Source organism: Bacillus rossius, chromosome 15 (assembly GCF_032445375.1).
Source record: "Bacillus rossius redtenbacheri isolate Brsri chromosome 15, Brsri_v3, whole genome shotgun sequence".
In the NCBI taxonomy this organism is placed as follows: domain Eukaryota; kingdom Metazoa; phylum Arthropoda; class Insecta; order Phasmatodea; family Bacillidae; genus Bacillus; species Bacillus rossius.
Window position 1 is genome coordinate 34,391,977 of NC_086342.1, and position 20,086 is coordinate 34,412,062.

The 20,086-nt window shown below is 40.3% G+C and overlaps 1 long non-coding RNA gene across 1 annotated transcript; it reads right to left on the reverse strand.

The window, feature by feature from the left end:
* Positions 1-1,160: 1,160 nt before the first annotated feature.
* LOC134539377 (uncharacterized) lies at positions 1,161-18,334 on the reverse strand. The gene is made up of 4 exons (XR_010076304.1): positions 12,044-18,334; positions 9,592-9,749; positions 9,021-9,161; positions 1,161-1,683 (listed from the first exon to the last, which is right to left on the reverse strand). It is a non-coding gene; the product is annotated as an uncharacterized LOC134539377 (long non-coding RNA).
* Positions 18,335-20,086: the final 1,752 nt, after the last annotated feature.

Here is a 20,086-nt window from a genome sequence, read left to right on the forward strand (position 1 = left end):
TCGGTTTGCCCTGCGAGGGTTTCTCCACCAGGCCCTCTGGAAGTTTTGTTCTGTGGCCACTGCCAGCTGGACGTAGTCCTCGACGGTGGTGGCGCGGCTTATGCGTAGGAAAGGCTGGAGTTCGTCTCTGAGTAGTAGTGTGATCGTGGGCAGTGCCCTGGTCGGTTCTACGAGTGGCGATATCCGGCGGAATAGCTGTAGCTTGTGGGCTATGAAACTTTCAACTGGTTCCCCTTCTCGCTGCGTGCTACTGTAAAATTGTGAGGTGCATTGTACCAGCGTAGATCCGGCATTGAAACAGTGGTTGAGGGCCTCGGTGAACTCTGGCCATTCCATGTCGGCCCGTCCCCATAGTTGCCACCATGAGTGGGCGGGTCACCACAACCGTTCGCTGGTCCTCTCAGGCCACTCGTCGATGGTTATCCCGCAGCGCGCCAGGCTCACTTCGCATTGATGTGTGTATGCTAGGGGGTCTTCGTGTGGTGCTCCGCTAAACTCCGGGAATTTTGACATGTAGTTCGCTGTCCGTGTCGTGCATGCAAGTGTGGCGTCGGGTCGGGTGATTATCCCGCCTTCGGCCGCGGTGGTGGTGCGGGTTGAGTGTCCACACTCAGGGCACGGTTGCGGTTTCGTATCGGTTGCCGTGGTTGTTGGCATAGGTTGTAGTGGCATGGCTAATCCCGTCTCTATTTTTCCTTTCCATATCTGATCCCAATTTACTTCCCATTGTTCGTGTTTCATGTTGGTCCTCGGTGGTGTTTTGTCCAGTGGTGGTCACTGGCAGGTGCTCCGCCAAGGTAATGGGCCTGTCAGTAGATCCATTGCTCTAGGCCATTGGCATTGTGTGAATGTCGCGTGAGCTACGTATGGCAGCATAGCGCATGGTTAGACGCAGCGTTGTTGACAGCTGAGCTCTGTTGACGGGACGGGCGCACAGTGGTTAGGCCCGCGAGAATCGCGGGATATGTTTAAAATGGATGTGTAGTATTCCTAATAAGGATCTTTTCGTGCACTAAAGCAAATGAAATGTATAGAAGAAAAATTAAAGTCCTGAAGTCAATTCAACCACAAACGAATGGAAAAAAACAAAGTCCGAAAAGGATGCATATTTATATATATTTTTATATAAGGAAATATATTATACATATTTAATAATATAATATATAATTATATTTATATACAATAGTAATATGTATGTTTGTATGTACAACCACAAACGAATAGTTAAAAATGTCGTTCATAACCTAACCTTACATAATAAATTTGCGACTGAAATAGTTGAAAATGTCGTGCCCAACATAACCTAACTTACCTTACCTTACCTAACCTTACCTTACCTAACCTAAACTTACCTAACCTAACATAACCCAACCCAACCCAACTCAAAAGATGCAGGGGCTAGGCCCTTTCCAAATATAAATTAAAAAAACCATGTTTGGGATCTAGATTTCGGATAAGCATGATGCATGTTCCAACAGCAAGGGTCAAAGAGTGAGGAGGAAGGGAAGCAAGTGTGAGTGTGTTTAACAACTCGACAGGCACATTCATCCCTCCTGCTGTCTCCTCCAGCCTGTCGAAGCTCTTGTATGTACGTGATTCCGTACTTAATCGGGACACCATCTGTTTGTTGATGACATCAACATCCTCATTTTTCGGACACAGTATCGCCCGGCTGCTGACGACCTGCAATCATACGTACAACAATGATAGTAACACAGCATAAAGCTGACACATGCCATGTATATTGGAAAGGAAGATGCGGAGACGTATCGGTTGCCGTGGTTGTTGGCATAGGTTGTAGTGGCATGGCTAATCCCGTCTCTATTTTTCCTTTCCATATCTGATCCCAATTTACTTCCCATTGTTCGTGTTTCATGTCGGTCCTCGGTGGTGTTTTGTCCAGTGGTGGTCACTGGCAGGTGCTCCGCCAAGGTAATGGGCCTGTCAGTAGATCCATTGCTCTAGGCCGTTGGCATTGTGTGCATGTCGCGTGAGCTACTATGGCAGCATAGCGCATGGTTAGACGCGGCGTTGTTGACACCTGAGCTCTGTTGACGGGACGGGCGCACAGTGGTTAGGCCCGCGAGAATCGCGGGCTATGTTTAAAATGGATGTGTAGCAGGAGGCATCCTTGCCACACTTGACATGTACCATGTGACTCTTGACCAATTCATGAAGTTGAGGCGAAACTTCGAAATTAGGAATTTGTGCACATACAGCAGCGTTGTTGACAGCTGAGCTCTGTTGACGGGACGGGCGCACAGTGGTTAGGCCCGCGAGAATCGCGGGCTATGTTTAAAATGGATGTGTAGTATTCCTAATAAGGATCTTTTCGTGCACTAAAGTAAATTAAATGTAGAGAAGAATAATAATTTGTTGTAAAAAATTAAAGTCCTGAAGTCAATACAACCACAAACGAATTGGTCAAGAGTCACATGGTACATGTCAAGTGTGGCAAGGATGCCTCCTGCTACACATCCATTTTAAACATAGCCCGCGATTCTCGCGGGCCTAACCACTGTGCGCCCGTCCCGTCAACAGAGCTCAGCTGTCAACAACGCTGCTGTATGTGCACAAATTCCTAATTTCGATGTTTCGCCTCAACTTCATGAATTGGTCAAGAGTCACATGGTACATGTCAAGTGTGGCAAGGATGCCTCCTGCTACAGAGAAGGAAAATGCCGCTTCAACTTTCCGAAGGCTTTCAGGGCTGAAACTCTCCTGAACTTCAAAGGCTTTGTGCAGTATCGAAGGCCAGACAATGGTTGTACTGTGACTATTGGTACGAACCAGTATGACAACAGGCACATTGTTCCGTACAACCCGTACCTGCTTCTCAAATACCAGTGCCACATCAATGTGGAGATCTGCTCTTCCATGCAGGCCACAAAATATCTGTACAAGTACATCCACAAGGGTCACGATTCGGCTATATTGCAAGTCAATGATATTGTGAGGGATGAGGTGCAGTCCTTCATTGACTGTCGCTACGTCAGTTCACCAGAAGCGTGTTGGCGTTTGCTTTCATTCAAAATGGCCGATAAAAACATTGTCGTCGTGAGGCTTGGACTTCACCTTGAAGGCATGCAGCCTGTCTACATTCAAAATGACAATGTGAATGCTGCTTTGGAGAGTGCACAGCAGAAAAACACTCACTTGACTGCATACTTCCATTACAATTTGCAGCACAAACTTATTCATCATGCTGTGGACGGCGACTGTGGGTCTACGCCATGTCCTCTTCAACTAACGTATGTCGACTTCCCGCAGCACTTCCGCTGGATGGAGAAAGAGAGAGTTTGGAAGCCACGAGACAAGGGAGGCTTCAACACAATCTCTAGGTTGTACCAGGTGAAGCCCCAGAAGGATGAGGAACTCATGTGCCTTAGAATTCTTCTTCATAATGTCAAGGGTGTTACATCCTTCCAAAACATACGCACTGTGGGTGGGTTCGAGCATCCTTCCTATAAAGATGCATGCCAAGCTCTTCTTCTTCTCGACAGGGACGACATCTACGAGCTGACGTTATTCGAAGCGGCGACTTGGTGTGTTCCTTCGCGCCTACGGGTATTCTTTGCCCACATTCTATTTCACTGCAACCTGTCGGAACCTCTGCATTTGTATGCTCGGCTCAGGCAACACTTGCTCGATGACACTTCTGAAGATGAAGTGGCCTGTGAAAATCGAGCACTTCTACACATTGGCTCACGGCTTTCCTACTTCAACAAAAGTCTGGCCGACTATGGCCTTCCTTCGCCCGATGTGGGACGTGTTCACGACATGCCGCAATTTGATGTAGATGTGGAGAGAACGGAAGCGGAGCACATGTCGTCCCTTCTCAATGTGGATCAGCGAGCTGTTTACGAACACATCATGGCTGCTGTTTTTGAGTCTGAATCTTGCGAAGAACCTCGCTGCAGAGCTTATTTCTTGGATGGTCCTGGAGGTTCTGGGAAGACGTTCCTCTACAACTGTCTCATACATAGCCTTCGGGCTCAAGGCAAGGTCGTTTGTCCTGTTGCCTGGACTGGAATCGCTTCCATCCTACTTACAGGGGGTACCACTTCTCACTCTCTTTTCAAATTTAGTATGCCCTTAACCGATGACTCAGTTTGTAACATTTCTCATCAGTCTAAAGAAGCTGAGCTTCTTCGAGCCTGCAGTCTCATCATCTGGGACGAGGCTCCTATGGCACCTAAGCATACACTTCACCAAGTGGATGCATTGCTAAGAGACATCACCAACAATGACCGCACCAAGTTTGGTGGCAAAGTTCTGCTGCTCGGAGGAGACTTCAGGCAGGTCCTGCCTGTGGTTCAGCACGGTGGTCGGGCCGATCAGGTCAATGCCTGCATCAAGAACTCTCCTTTGTGGCCTTCCTTCAGACAGTTCAGCCTGAGAGTCAACATGAGGGCAGACCAAGGCCAGGAGGAGTTCCAAGACTTCCTCATGCGAGTGGGAGACGGGCTAACACCACTCATCGCAGATCTGCCCGAAGACTTCATCGAGATCCCGAGTACGATGGTGCTACAGGACGATGCGGACATCTGTTCGGTTGTGTTCGGTACCGAAGGTCTCACCGAAGAGGTACGTCTGCGCATCTTCCTTTCCAATATACATGGCATGTGTCAGCTTTATGCTGTGTTACTATCATTGTTGTACGTATGATTGCAGGTCGTCAGCAGCCAGGCGATACTGTGTCCGAAAAATGAGGATGTTGATGTCATCAACAAACAGATGGTGTCCCGATTAAGTACGGAATCACGTACATACAAGAACTTCGACAGGCTGGAGGAGACAGCAGGAGGGATGAATGTGCCTGTCGAGTTGTTAAACACACTCACACTTGCTTCCCTTCCTCCTCACTCTTTGTCCCTTGCTGTTGGAACATGCATCATGCTTATCCAAAATCTAGATCCCAAACATGGTCTTTGCAATGGGACAAGGTGCATCGTTGTTCGCATGTCGAACTATGTCATTGATGCAAAAATTATAAATGGATCCTTCAAAGGTGAAAGAGCCTATATTCCACGCTTAAAGCTTACATCTTCTGCTGCAGATTTTCTTTTCATCTTCTCTCGCATGCAGTTTCCTATTCGGTTGGCTTTTGCTATGACCATCAACAAAAGCCAAGGACAGACATTCGAGCGGGTTGGCCTCTACCTTCCTCATCCAGTCTTCAGTCATGGCCAACTTTATGTGGCTTTGTCGAGAGCCAAGTGCTTCGATGCTATTTCTGTGCTTGCTAAACTTCCTTCTGAAATTGCCTTGCAGCCTGTGCACCGTGGCAGACACTTCACACGCAATGTCGTGTATCCTGAAGTGCTCTCCTAATTTACCTACTTCCTAAAAAGTTTCCTTTATTTCCTAACCCAAGTATTAACATTAAAAAATATTCCTTTCCTTTCTTCAAAAACATGCCATTGCAATTCACACTTCTTTTCCTGCTGCTGTATCATTTCTCAGCTTAAACTTCTACTAAAACACGACCTCTTCGGTGACCTTCTTCAAGACTCTGCTGGACTACGCCTCTGTGTGCTGGATCCAACATGTGGAGGTGTTCCTGGGAGCGCTGCACTTTCTTCTAACTTCAAAGGTGGGTATATTTCATTTATATACGACACCGAATAAAACCTTCTCATTCTTTCATCTCCTTCAATCTTCTTCCTTTCCAACATCCTTCCTTTCCCCCTTTCTCAACATCGTTCGTGGTTGTTCACATTTTCGGACTTTGTTTATTTTTTATCACATTTCGTTCGTGGTTGTTGTCATTTCGGACTTTGTTTTTTTTATTCCATTCGTTCGTGGTTGTTGTTATTTCGGACTTAGATTTTTTAATTCTATTTGTTTGTGGTTGTACATACAAACATACATATAACTATTCTATATAAATATTATTATATATTATATTATTATTTAATATGTATAATATATTTCCTTATATATTAAATACATATAAATATGCATCCTTTTCGGACTTTGTTTTTTTTTCCATTCGCTTGTGGTTGTATTGACTTCAGGACTTTAATTTTTCTTCTCTATATTTCATTTACTTTAGTGCACGAAAAGATCCTTATTAGGAATACTACACATCCATTTTAAACATAGCCCGCGATTCTCGCGGGCCTAACCACAGTTCTGTATAACGTATTCAAATTCATCCCTTGATCCAGATAGCATGATCTTGTATACATTGTTCCTGTGGTAAATGTTGCTTGATGTTTTGATTTGGTACATTGAAAGAACATGGGCATAAATAACTTGTGATATTACAATAATATATGAATGTAAAACATATATGAAAGAAATAATTTCACAACACCTGAGATAATTTGTTTGTATTGTGATGTTCTAGTATTAGTTATGTCCATACTCTTTCGACGTAACAAATTAAAACAGCAAGCATCTTGTACCACAAAACCAAGGGATAAATTTGGACACGTGATACGGAAAATTTACGTGAACAACCTATGCTAAACTTAAAAACCTGTAGAGAAAAAAATGAAGGAATGATGATAAATATCCTTTAATTAACGCAAATCTGAAAGCTAGTTAAAATTCCGTATCACGTATCCAAGTTTTTCACTTGATCCTGAGGTACTGTCCGGACCAAACGTTCTGATAGCTGGCTGCGCGGGGGTGAAGTGGCAAGGCGGCGGAGGGGCAGGCGATGCGCGCGCAGGTCAGTACGTGTAGCGTTCAGCATGAAAACATTGCTACGTGACCAACTCGCAGCGCGTGTTACGAGTAGAGGTGTAAAAGTAACGAAAATAAGCGTACCCGTATGTATTCGTTACTATAACAATCAGTACTCGTTACTATCGTATCGTTACTCGTTATATCTGATACCGCATAAAATGCAACGAATCGAGTCGTATTGCGTACGCGTACAGTATGACGTCCAGTAAATAATAATAAATAGAATATATACAATTAACAATATTTGATAATTAACAGTTTTTGTTAACCAAGAAACAATTAAATCTCATTAGAGCGGCTTTATTATATTAACTCTTTTAAGATAATAAAAAAACGTGAAAAATCGCGATGATAAAAAACAAAAACATAGATATTTCTAATTTGTAAAAAATACTTTCTTACGTTGTTTGTGTTCCAATCTCAAACTTTGTCTACACACACAATGCTTTTAATAAACAGTAAAAAACTTGGACGACGAATTTCCAAATTATACTTTACTTAATAAACAAACATTGTTCTTTGTAACGTAAATTCATCGAATATGTGTGCACATGCGTGAAACATACGAAAAATACCAATGTATATTAAAAATACGTTTTTTCCCCCTGCAGTAAACTTCATTTGCTAAATTTATTTGCGCGTAACATATTTATTTTATTACACATTCCTTGATACCGACTCATATCCATATTTAACCTTTTTTTTCAGCTAACAACATTTGGAGACAGATGATTATTGGATAAAATATCTGTCGAGGTGAAATTCAGACTACTGGTAACGTGTGCATTGCATTCATATGGGTTGATTACATTGCTGTTTTTGGGTTGCTAATATAAGTCACACCATCGGTTTTACATTTCTCGTTATATAGTGAAAAAATTATATGGGCCTAAGGTGTCATGATAAGGACGAGTGAAACCCAAAGCGTTGTGGCCTGGGGAGCGATGAGAAAGCGATACACACATATGTTTTTGTAACAGAGATAACACGTCCGAGCCGTGACGGGCCGTGCCGAATGTGCGCCGCGTGTGACCGGACCGTGCCGACATTACGCGCCTACAGCACTAGGGAGTCCAGCTACCACAACATGATGCTTGCTGTTTTAATTTAGTGCGTTGAAAGATCCTGAACATAACAAATACTTGTGACATAACAATGAATAATAATCTTAAGATGATTACTAAATATACACTTTCTTTCTATGAATTAAACACTTAACCTCACGATTATTATTATTATTATTAAGTGTTTTTGATATCCACCAACATGGCCGTGCTGTTATGAATTTAAAAACAAAATCCCGATTTTAGCCGAAGGTGAAGTCTTCGGGCGCGTTTGGGTAGGTCCTCAACTCTATGTGGAACTTAGGCTTCCCGCAAAATAGCAGCATGCTATCATATCAATGGTAAACAAAACATGTGTTTTTCAGGATAGCTTGCAACTGCTCTCCTGAGCAGTATTTGTCAGTTTTCTCTTTTCTTTAATGCTGGTTTAATACTTTAAAAATTTATATATTTCTTGATTTTTTTTCTTTTGCTTGGAGAATGTAGTAGCTTGAAGTTTATTTATATCAGGCCTGTGGACACTCACTGCAAGAGCGCGTTATCTTGCAGAGTTCTACACAGTGTTTTTCAGGTCAGCCTACATCAAGACTCATCATCGTCAACCAATACACAACAACAAACTTCGAAAATCGTGTGCATCGTATAGTGAAATTTACAAATTTTCTGTATAGGGTCCTCTTCACAATAAAACTTCGAATATATGTCTTCAACAAATTGCTTGTTATCATTTCATAGCAGATTAGCATTCCCTCTCAACAACAAAATATAGGAATAAAACCTAATTAAATTCAACACCACTAATAGATTGGATTTGTATGCGAAATGGATGCATACTTTTCTAATCAGTATCCCCAAGTGATACCAACCTAAAACATCAGACAAAGGATAACTCCTTCAAATTTCTACTAATTTTCTCATAGACAATTACACAACGTAATATATGATTTAATTTTACAGATAAGCTGAGTTTTCTGCAAAGATAGCTGTGATATAGATACATATTTCTGATGTCTTACATCATCTGTCAATTGCAAATGTAAAATTCCTTCATTAAATATTCTTTGCACAAAAGAATGTAATTTAAATAAAGTTCTACATGTGAACCTGTTGACATAGTATCTGCTGCCTGTGACAGTAAAAATACAAACCACTTGAACAATGTATGATTTTTTAAAATAATCTCTCCACTGTCTTGTCATTTTGAAACCACGAAAAAGGTATTAGGAAATAAGTATCTGTCTCAGGTATTGAACTTACAGCACACTTTTTCCTCTTCAAATTTGGCGAGGTAAAATCTGGATAAACCCTTATACATCATACTGTCATTCTTGCTTGACATCCAATTATTTTTGAATTTTGAATAAAAAAAAATTTTTTCTTCAAGAGTGGATGATCAGCCTAAAAAAAAAAAACAAATTACAAGAAGCAAATTTATCAATTTAAACTTAACAAAATACTATTTCTGATGTAAATAGGTGATGGGTGAATGATGTTACAGTCATGGTGACAATGAGTTGTACAACTTTGTTAGATATCCTCCCCTTGAAAAATGATAACAATGTATCAGTCCCATAAAGAAAAGTAAAGAATTTAAAAGTAGGTAACATATAAAATGCATTCCAACTTATTATTTAACTGCTAACGATAAAACCGGAAGATAGTGATTTTATACATCTGTCAGTTTTATATTTTAGAAGCTTATTCACTGAAAAAAAAAAAAAAAAAAACCAAGACGTAAAGTACTCAGACTAACTGGAATGCACTTTAAATAATAGAATATTTGCTGAACAAAAAAGCAGCTTCATACGCACATAGTTATACAACTTACCAGTGGATAAACAGTCTCTTTAGACTGCTGATAATTATGGCCTTGACCACACTCCAAGTAGACAAATTTTTCTATGGTGAATGGTAAACCAAAGAAATCAATATTTGGGCTATTAATTAACTTTCCCTGCTGATATTGAAAGTATAGCTTCTTAGGATCTGTAAAATAAGAAAGAAGGTATAGAATAAATTCAACATGCACTTTTGAAAGATACAGTATAAACTTGTTTAAAATCATTTAAGATTCATTTAAAATTCAAGTCAAAGAATTTACAGAATGAATTGGCCACAATCGTACCATATTTTCTTGCAGTAATTTTGAGAAACCAAACTCATAATTATCAAACAGGGATCATCTCACCTCAGATCCTCCCAAGTACAAGATCAACATGTTACTGTTGAACCACCATGACTAATTATAATAAAAGTTATATCTATTATTTTTAAACTTAAATTACTGTTGATTTTCCAAGTCAACTAGTGTGTTAATTTCATGTTGTAATCATTATCTCATTTGTATTATGTTCTTCTTCTCCCCAAGAATTTTATTTTGCATAGTATTCACGGTGCGTATAAAATATTATTATATAAATTTTAATATGTTATAATACTACAAATAGGCAATGAAATGTGAACAATAATTTTTTGAACGTACATCACGGTAAACACTCTTCATATGATATGCCCTAACCCCTTTCCAATAAATTATATTTAAAACTAGCTGGTGGCCCATGCTTCGCTATAACAGTTTACAGCCAAACTCACACACTGATCATTATACATGCCCCTCTGCGTGTGTACCCCACTGCTGCACCTCAAACAAAAAAAGACAGTAATTACATGATTACAAATTAACTTATGAAAAAAAATTTTGAGCTATGATAAATGTAAAGAAATCCAATCCTAACCAAATAGATGTTGCTTTGGAGACTGTTAGGAAAAAATGATTGAAAATCACTACAAAACGAAGTAAAAAGATCGAATTAGGAAAAAAAATTAGAGGTGCGACAGGGCCATTCCGAGAGAATCCATACAAAAGAAATACATACAAACATTCTTTTTTTACTAATATAGTGTTAGTGAAAATTAACGTTACCTGCTGTGGCATTGTTGACACTTTACCGCACACAAAACGAGTAACCTAATTGTAACAATCCGTCTTTAAAAGTTTCAAATTCACCTTCTGTGTCCACATAACCAACTAAATAATCCGTTTGATTTTCCAAACATTCTGTGAACAAATTTTCAATTCCACCGCTTTTCTGTGCCATATTACCTTTTAACTCTATCACCATAATTCCCGCGCGTTTTGTTAAAAAAAAAAAAAAAATCCCGAAGTTGGCCGAAGGTGAAGTCTTCGGGCGTGTTCGGGTAGGTCCTCAACTCTATGTGGAACTTAGGCTTCCCCTATTTTGCACCGAGGCCAGGGGCCTCAGACACTTTACAAGGCTCAGTTCCTATAAGGAAAATATTTATGAGAGATGACCGTGATTTCCAACCCAGCGAAGCCCGCTGCGGGTTGATAAAACACGATGAGAATGAGAGTGAAATGAAAGATCACTGAACAGCTGATCAGCTCTGATAATCGCAGAGTGAAATCAGAAGCCGCCAGGAAAGATAAAAGAGTTGAAGTAACACACTCGGCGAGACGACAGAAAAGGAAGATGAAGAAAGAAAAAAGGACAAGAGAATTCGCCTGCCGCAGTAATAAAAGAGGTGGAAAACTAGACAAGTAAAGAAACATGTAGTGTGATTTCTTGTATACAGCCTTGTCACCTAGCTAAAAATACTTTGTTTAGCTAAAAACATTTTGCTTAAATAATGCATTAAAATCCTAGTAAAATAATAGGCAAACATAATAGCCTAGGACAATGTAAATATATGTAATGTAAATGTTATGAGATGATATTGTAAATTGTAAAATTTTGTGAATTGTTGAGGAAATGTAGATGCACAAGATGCATGAAGTTGATATGTTAAATGAATTGTGAAACACATAGGCAGCAATATGAATATTAGGCTGCATGCGATTGAACAAATGTAATTTCACACTCTAATAATATGAGATGTTAACCTACAAGTTAATTTAATGCAAAGTTGTAATAATTTGCAAACAATTATGAATATGTTATTAATGCTTTAGGAGCTTATTGTTTATTAGGCTAATTTATTATTGATGTTATTAATTCAAAAGCTGAGAGCTATTTAAATAATTTAAGATTTGTATTGTTACAGTATATTATTATTCTTAATATATTTGGTTGGCTAGTGGTATATTAATGTTAAGCACTGAAGTTGATAGGCCTGCAGACACTCGTGCTTACAAGTGCACGATCACACATGTTATAAGTGATAGACTTTGTTTACGAACAGAGAGATTTAAGTTATGAGAGTGCAGTGATTACACTCGGCAATAGGGGTGAACATAGACGCGAATTCCTTCGGAAGTGTACCTAACAATGACGTGTGCCGCAATGATGTGCTGACGCCGCGGGGCTCCGCCGCGTCACGCACTGGTCCGGGACCAGGGCGGCAGGATTCGCCGCTCCTAGACGGCCGCCCCAGCAGGAGCAGGTGATGGTGATCACGTCTGCTCCGCCACCGCCGCGCGCCAATGACGTCAGCTGATGTTCTGTGCCGGAATGGGTCAACAGGCAGGGGCAGGAGAGTCGCCAACCGGTGATGCCGATCCCGGGTTCGTCTTCCTCAGGGTGCTGTCAACGCCGCAGATGGAGGCTGATCCACTGCTACAGTGATGACCTGGATAAAGTCCCATTGTTATGCAACATTTACATTTCATCACATTTCCCTTGTGATTGCGACGTATACATACCGTGAGTATTGCCCTCCGAGGGCCACTGTATCCGACTTGGTTCCAGGACTGACGACTACAAGAACTTCAACAAGATTGCAAGTTTTCCCACGAAAATGCACCGACGGCCAGCGCAGGTCTGAACTCTGTGACGGAGGGGTGCGGGACAGGTGTCCTTTCTCACGCCAAAGTTTTTTTTATCCCTCCTTCTTTTCGTCGTTTTGTGGTGTCGCGCGAGTCGTTGCCTGGCAACAAACTTTTTTTATTTAACCCGAGCAGCGAGTTTCCAACTGAAAAGCATACCGTACCTTGTTCAAAATTAGAAAACTGCAACACACTATGCTTATCAAGGGCAGCGATTCTGTGCTGTTACATGACTGTCCCACACACAGAAAGTGTATTGTTTTTATTTTAAATAACATTTTATATTATTATTATTATTATTGGTTTACGTTTTCATGTTTATGCTCTATTGTTGGTTATTGGACGTATCTACGAGTGCTACACTCTATGGCGTAGCCCGAGTGACATTGAAGCCTCAATTGACAAGACCCCTCTAGGGAACTAATGACTTAAATGGCAAATTGAACTTTTTGCACGTAATTTGTATAAGAGAATTTTCATTGTTCAAAATTAACGTTTTGAATTTGAGACATTTTAGTATTTTAAGATGTATTGTTGAATGTCTGTATTTTGTTTTGATGTGTTAATTACGTCAACGATATTTGTGTCTCGACCAATGGGAGGCCGAGTTGCTTTAAGTTAAGCGTCTTTAAGAAAGTTAGGAAAAAGTTTGGAATGACTACGGCGTTGGCTATACAGCCTGGGTTGCAATCCCCTTGAAAATCCGATAATTCAATGAGCTAAATAGATCATCCAGTTGAAGGGATGTTTTTAATCGCCGTCTAAACATAATTATATGTAATTTATATAGGGCACATCCTACATGATGTGTATTTAGGTGTGAAATTAACGTGAGTAAAACCAACTCATAATGATACATTGAAAAGACTGTTTTTCTGCTAAAAACGTAATTTGATTCTGCCAAACACGTATATAAACATTGATTTTTGTGTCGAACTAAGTAAAGCCTTGCAGAGACAAACAATTTTAAGCCAATTACTAATCTGTTTTACATATTCCGAGTTCTAACCTAGAGGTGAAATGAGACGGAGTTCTCATGATGTTCTACCTTCCCTACACACTGAATTCAGCCGAGGTACACTATTTTAAATTGAATGACAATGATAATAAACTTTATTTTGATACACTATCTTCGATCTAAGAGTGAGAGCAAGGGACATAATAAATTAAATAAATGAGCTTTTGTTATATTTGTCATGTGTGCAACATATCTCCTGTTTATTTGAGAAACATAAGAGTATACCACTGGCCAAACCAATAACTATCTATATATTTGTCTTATTAAAGATTATTTGTTTAATACTATTTTTATTCTATTATTATTTCACTGTGTATATGTTGTCAACGACCCTAAACCTACATGTTTTCACTTTTGTACCAATATTAGATCTGAAGTGTTATATTTTTTTTTCTCGTATGTATTCCACTACACTTGTTCTATCTTGATAACAAAATTAAGGTTTACATAAGAGTGGCGCCCAGAAACAATTCTAAAAATCAAAGAGTCTCTACTGGACAGTGGGACCATACTAAGGAGTAGATCTATGCAAATACCTACTCGTAACACAGCAGTACATGTAAATATTCATATTTATTCAGGGTATAATTCACAGTATTGTGTAGTAATAACTCAGAGTGTTCACCAACGTGGTTTATTATTGAATACAGCAAAACCATTTTACACTACGACTCGAGGAGCCAAGTCAGAGTAGTAATTCAAGTGACTCACAGTTTCTCTCTATTAGGGTTACCAAGCTTAATGGTGACATCATTGCACTGGATCAGAGCCATTACATAACACAAGTGTTAGAACAGTTTGGAATGGGGAATGCAAAAGGCTTATTCACGCCGCTAGAGATAAGTAGGTCAGGCAGTGTCCCAGGGCAAGATGTATGGTTCAGTGAGAACATCTACAGACAAGCAGTTGGCTCTTTATTGTATCTCTCTGGGAGCACGAGGCCAGATATCACATTTGCTGTAAACAAGCTTTCTCGTAAATGTAATGAACCTAAAATGAGTCATTGGTGTGATATACAGCATACTTAGGTATTTAAAGAAAACCATTGACCTTAAGTTGTGTTATTACAAAACAGGCAATCCAATAGAAATATAAGTATATTGTGATGCAGACTTTGGTAATGATAAAGTTGATAGAAAATCCTATACTGGTTATGTTGTTATTTTGGCGGGGACTGAAGTTTCATGGCATTCCATGAAGCAAAGTGCAGTTGCACAGTCCACTGTTGAAGCCGAATTTGTTGTCATGGCTGAAGTAACAAAAGAAGTAGCATGGATAAGGAATTTGTTGTTTGAGCTTAGTCAATCGAAGTATATCAGTACCCCATGTCTTGTACAGTGTGATAACCAGGGTGCTATCAGCCAGGCATCAAACCAAATAATGTCTGAAAAGGCAAATCATATTGACATAAAGTTCCACTATGTCCGAGAATGTGTAAAAGAAAATGTTGTCAAATTCCATTACGTACCCACAAACCAAAACTTGGCAGATCTATTTACTAAGGTACTAAATGGTGTGAAGACCAAGGTTATGACCCAAAAATTGGGATTGATGTATTTATCATGATTGTACAAACCAACACAACAAGGGGAAGTGTTGTGATGGGAAATTTAATATGTGTTGAGAATTGTTTTGTATTAATGTTGGTACAACTGACAATTTTTTTTGTAAAAATGTTTTGCAGTCTCTAGTATGATAAAAATGTATATCTATGTAGGATGCAGCAATGTTGTATTTTGTTGTGTATGAAGGTGGTTAATAAATAAGTACAAAAAGTATATCTACTTCCTTCATTTCCAAAACAACAATCCTCACTTGAAGAAGGGTATTTCAAAGAGCTGAGCTTCCTCTGCAAGGGAAACACAAGTCTTCGCAACACATCTGTAACCAAGCGATACACTGAAATTGTTCCTATTTCAGCTGAGATAAAGAAAGATTTGATGGCTCTACTCAGCTTTATTCCACCAATATTTCATGAATTCTACAAGAAGCTTAAGACAGTACAAGATGTTAACCCTGACCTACAAGAGGCTGATCCAGATGAAGAAGTATTGACGTCGTCTGGCCGAAAGCCACCCCAAAGCCCGACCTGCAACCGCCATATCCGAACCCGCTAACGGAACGCACCCGAGTCAGGCGAGCCCCTGAGGACAAGGTAGAATCAAGGGCTGTGTCTTAATTAATCAGCCACCTTAACCCCAGTTCACTAGAAATCAGACACAATTTAATAGTAACGCCACTATTTATTTAAAAACCCGCCCAAGGGAAGTGCGACGCAGGAGTGCCCGGGTCACTCACGTGTGAAATTACGTTAATACATTTGTGAGTGTCTCCCTTGTGGCCTCCAGCCTAAATTAATTAGAGTATTGTGTAACGTAAATATGACCTCCCCATTTTTAGTGTATAACTTGCCACTGGAGCAGTCAACAAGTGACGAACAGTCTCTGGTGTGACTCTTATTATTTAAACTTAATTTATGTAAACTTGTTAAACCTAATTCTTAGAGAGTCTCTGCAAATTAGATTAATCATTAATAATTAATGTATGAATTTAGAGCCACACTCATCTCTTGTTATTGAAATAATTTCTGAATAACAGAACTTTAGAAACTTTGGCGCGAGAGAACGCTGAGGCCTCCCCTCGCGCCAAGGGCAAATGCCAGTACCGAGAGACACGCGGACCGGGGCGGACGTGCGTTTCACGGGGAGTCATCATCCTTTGTCTCCACTGAAATTCACTACTGGTAACTATAGTCATTAATTCAAATCCTTTTCGTTGCTTAAACTCCACATGCGTACCCGGTCCTTTTTACGGTGTAGGGCCTAACCCAGCCACTTAAGTATAAACTCTGTAATGTTGCAGAACCCTGCCCTCCTAATTAAATAATTTTTCTTTTAAACTATTTTCATGAATGTAAATATTTCTTAAAAAGTCTTTCTAATGATATTTTACAGTTTGTTATATATTTTAGGGTTGATATTTTTCACTTGCTATGTTTTTAAGAAGGTATTTATTATTTTATTAGACATTTTCAATCAGTACTATTTATTATGGAATTATTCACAAAGAAGTCGCTGTTCTAGATTTTTACCTGTTTAGGCCTACTTATTCAGGTTTTTCTCAATAAGTTTAATTTTGTAAAGTAATTCGTATTTTAATTATCGTTCTTAAATTTTATTAATGTGTTGTAATATAATTATAAATCACGGGACTGTGTCTGGGCTTGTGTGATGGTTAGAAAGAGAGGCATGAGAGGCCTGTAAGTGGGAGTGAGAAAGGAACAGTGCTTCCCCGCCAACCGAGATAAAGACGGTAATTACCCCCCTGCATGGGAACTGAGTGATAACTGCTCTCTCAAGGTGTGGGAGAGAGAACGAGAATGGAAGTCCCCGATTTCGATGTGAAATTGAAAAGAGACTAATCAGGGGAAGCCCAGAGTTCTGAGTGTAAAAGGTTTTTTCATGTATTGTAACTTGTTCTGTGATTGGCTTGTATCTGTAAGCGTGAATGAAGCGTGCGTGTGATTGGTCGGTGAGGTCATGTGACGTCTACTCCCTAAGTGGAGGAGACGTGTCATGAGTTCAGTAGTAGTCGTCGGGCGATCGCTGCCAGGCGAGGCCGCGTTTCGGCGGCTCGCTGTTTTTTGCAAGGTGCGGCCGTGCTTGAGGCCGCACATATTCTCGGATAGTTTCCTTACTGAAGGACTTAATCGACGTTATTATTTTTATTATTAAAACTCATCAAGCGAACTGCGGGCAGTTTTCGACGGGCAGATGTATGTGTGAAACGAGTGAATGAAACATTGGATTCGTTTGTGCATTATAACTTCAAAGAATAAAACAACGAAAATCGACGCTTTAAATCTTTTTATTTTTGTGAGTAACGAACCGTTACAACTCCCCGCACTAAACATTACGCGGGGCACACAGGGGCATTCGCACCCACCGACCCAACTTTTGGTTAGACACAGAGCTAGCCTGGCGCCCTCCCGGACACATTTTCATTAAGAGCCAGCTTTCCCGCTAGGATCCATGCCCGGTCTCGAACACGAGAACCCGGACGATGGCAGCGTCATAAAAATTACATTGCTGTCTGCTATTCTTTTGCCACCCGCGATATGGCGGGACATGTAAACAATCGTCGTGCGCATGCACTGTCCAAAGATTTTATTTCGGGTACAAGCTTCATTGATTACCCTTGAAAAGTACGCCTGCTTCCACTTCATAGACTATTACCTCCATGGCCTCCATGCATGGCACGGCTTTCATTGCTGAATAATATCAGCCTACTTGTTTATTTAGTATTTATAGGTTAAATAATTATAAAGTTAAGTATTACTCGCGTAGGAAATTTTCCAGTCCGGGGGATCTGTACGCGGCGTTGATTGGCCAGTCTGGTCGGTCATAGAATTTATGTGCAGTTCTGACATAATAATCTTTCAGAAGTTCGAGTTTAAGCTCCCTGTGCATAGCCCTGACGGAGCATTACACAGGCGCGTCATTGCGCAATACGAATGCTCTTGTTCTGAATTCGCTGAAACTTTATCAGATGACTCTCCGCTGCTGTTGCCCACACTGGTGCCGCATATGTTATAATGGGTTTAATTAACGCTTTATATATTATTAAGCCATTTTTACTGAGCTCCCTAGTCGCCGGCTCATGACTGGATAGAGTGTCATGAGTCGTGCGAATGCTGCCTTTCTTTTTAGGTCTATATGATCGCGCCATATGCGGCCATGTTGGGGTAGGCAACGAAGAAGGGGGGGGGGGGGGGGGGGGGGGGAAGGGATTGGTCGTCGGCTTGGAGTGTCGGCCGAAGCCATAATAGTGGATGTGACAAGATTTCGTGGTAAAACAAAGTTATTTGTAAGTAGCTTTGATCCAAACTAGGCCTGGCACAAAGTAACCCCGAAAACCTAGTTTTTAGGTTATGCTTGTGAAAACTTTTAAATTTACAGTCAATACACAAAAATTCAGGAAAAACTATGATCAAGCATTGGTAACAGGTTACTAAAGGTTATATATTGACGATTACCTTTTAAACTCTTCTCAAGATTGCTTGACAGGAGAAAGTTTTCAGAATAAAAATCTTCACATGCAAACAAATTTTTAAAAAACTCCAGTGTTGCCAATAACAAAAAATTAAATTTACTTCAAACTACTGAATTACCCTCAAACCGAGTAAAAACTATTTTTCAAACCCAAAAACAATTATTTATCTTGTATTGTTTGTTTTGTACACAAAAAAATAAATGCTTTTACGTGTTGGACCAAAGTAACCCCACAAGGACCAAAGTAGCCCCGTTTGACGGTACATCAAACAATAAGTGTTGGTTATAAGCAGGGGCGCAACAACCGGGGGCAACGGGGAAAAGAAAGTGCTGTGTAGTCAATTTTTAGATGATAAAACTGCTTAAATAGCACAATTTTCCACCTTGAAATACAAATTTACCCGGGGGAGGACACCCGGACCCCCCGCTTCAATAGGGGGGATTGATTATTCTTTATAATAAGGTATATTGCCCCCCCTTTGGAAATTTAGTTGTTGCACCCCTGGTTATGTTATTTTCTATGCATGTTATAGAGGATAAAATGTGGGACCACTAACAAGTAACTTATTTCCTTGCGGGTAGAGATTAGATATTTATTTGAAATTCATTTTTAAAATAAAAAATTGAAGTATGACAGAAGTAACTGTCAATTTGTTTTCATTTTTTTATTTTTTTTATTTTCCTAACCTAAATTAAAACTAAGTGTGTTTGGGAGGGGTCTGGATTAGGGACAGACTCTAAGTGAGTCTCAGGCCGAAGCCTATACGCTCTAATCATGCAGGGGTTAGCCATGCGGGAGAGGGTGCATGCATCGTGTGCTAGGAGGGGATTGGCCAGCCATGACAGCAATTGGCGCCATGACTAACTCCCCTCACTGACTATTCTAGACTAATACTAGATAAGTTGGGCCCAGGTAAAACCTGCATAGACACAGGGAAAACCCTGGGCACTTACATGCGGGATGCAAAATTCATGCATTATTACATGCAGGTTGGCTACGGGAGTAGAAGGATGGCTCAGGAAGAAGAGTTGGAAAAGTAGAAAATATCTACTAAGCAAGGGCGGGCACTTGGACATTTCTGTCCGCATTTGGGGTTTTTGGGCATGACTGGTTTTTAGGGGGCGACTTTCGTCGTTTCCCACCAGGCTGTCAGCCAGCCAGGTTTGCTGAAAGAGAAGTACATGTTACAGCTATAATTATATGGCCGCAGCACCCAGGTTGCCCCAGCTACCACGGCCATGTATGCCCGACACATTGGGCTGCCAGCCTGGGCATGTCAATCATTGGCTAGTCCAATGTTGCGTATTTGCACCGCAGGACGTGGTCAGGCACGTGTTCAGAATTTAATTAATGCTAGTATTAAAGCTTAATATTATGGCTTAAAGAATAATATACTTAATACTAATTTTGGAGCTGCCAGAAATACAAGTGTCGAGCTGCGCGATTCTTAGGCAGAATTTTCTCGCCAGT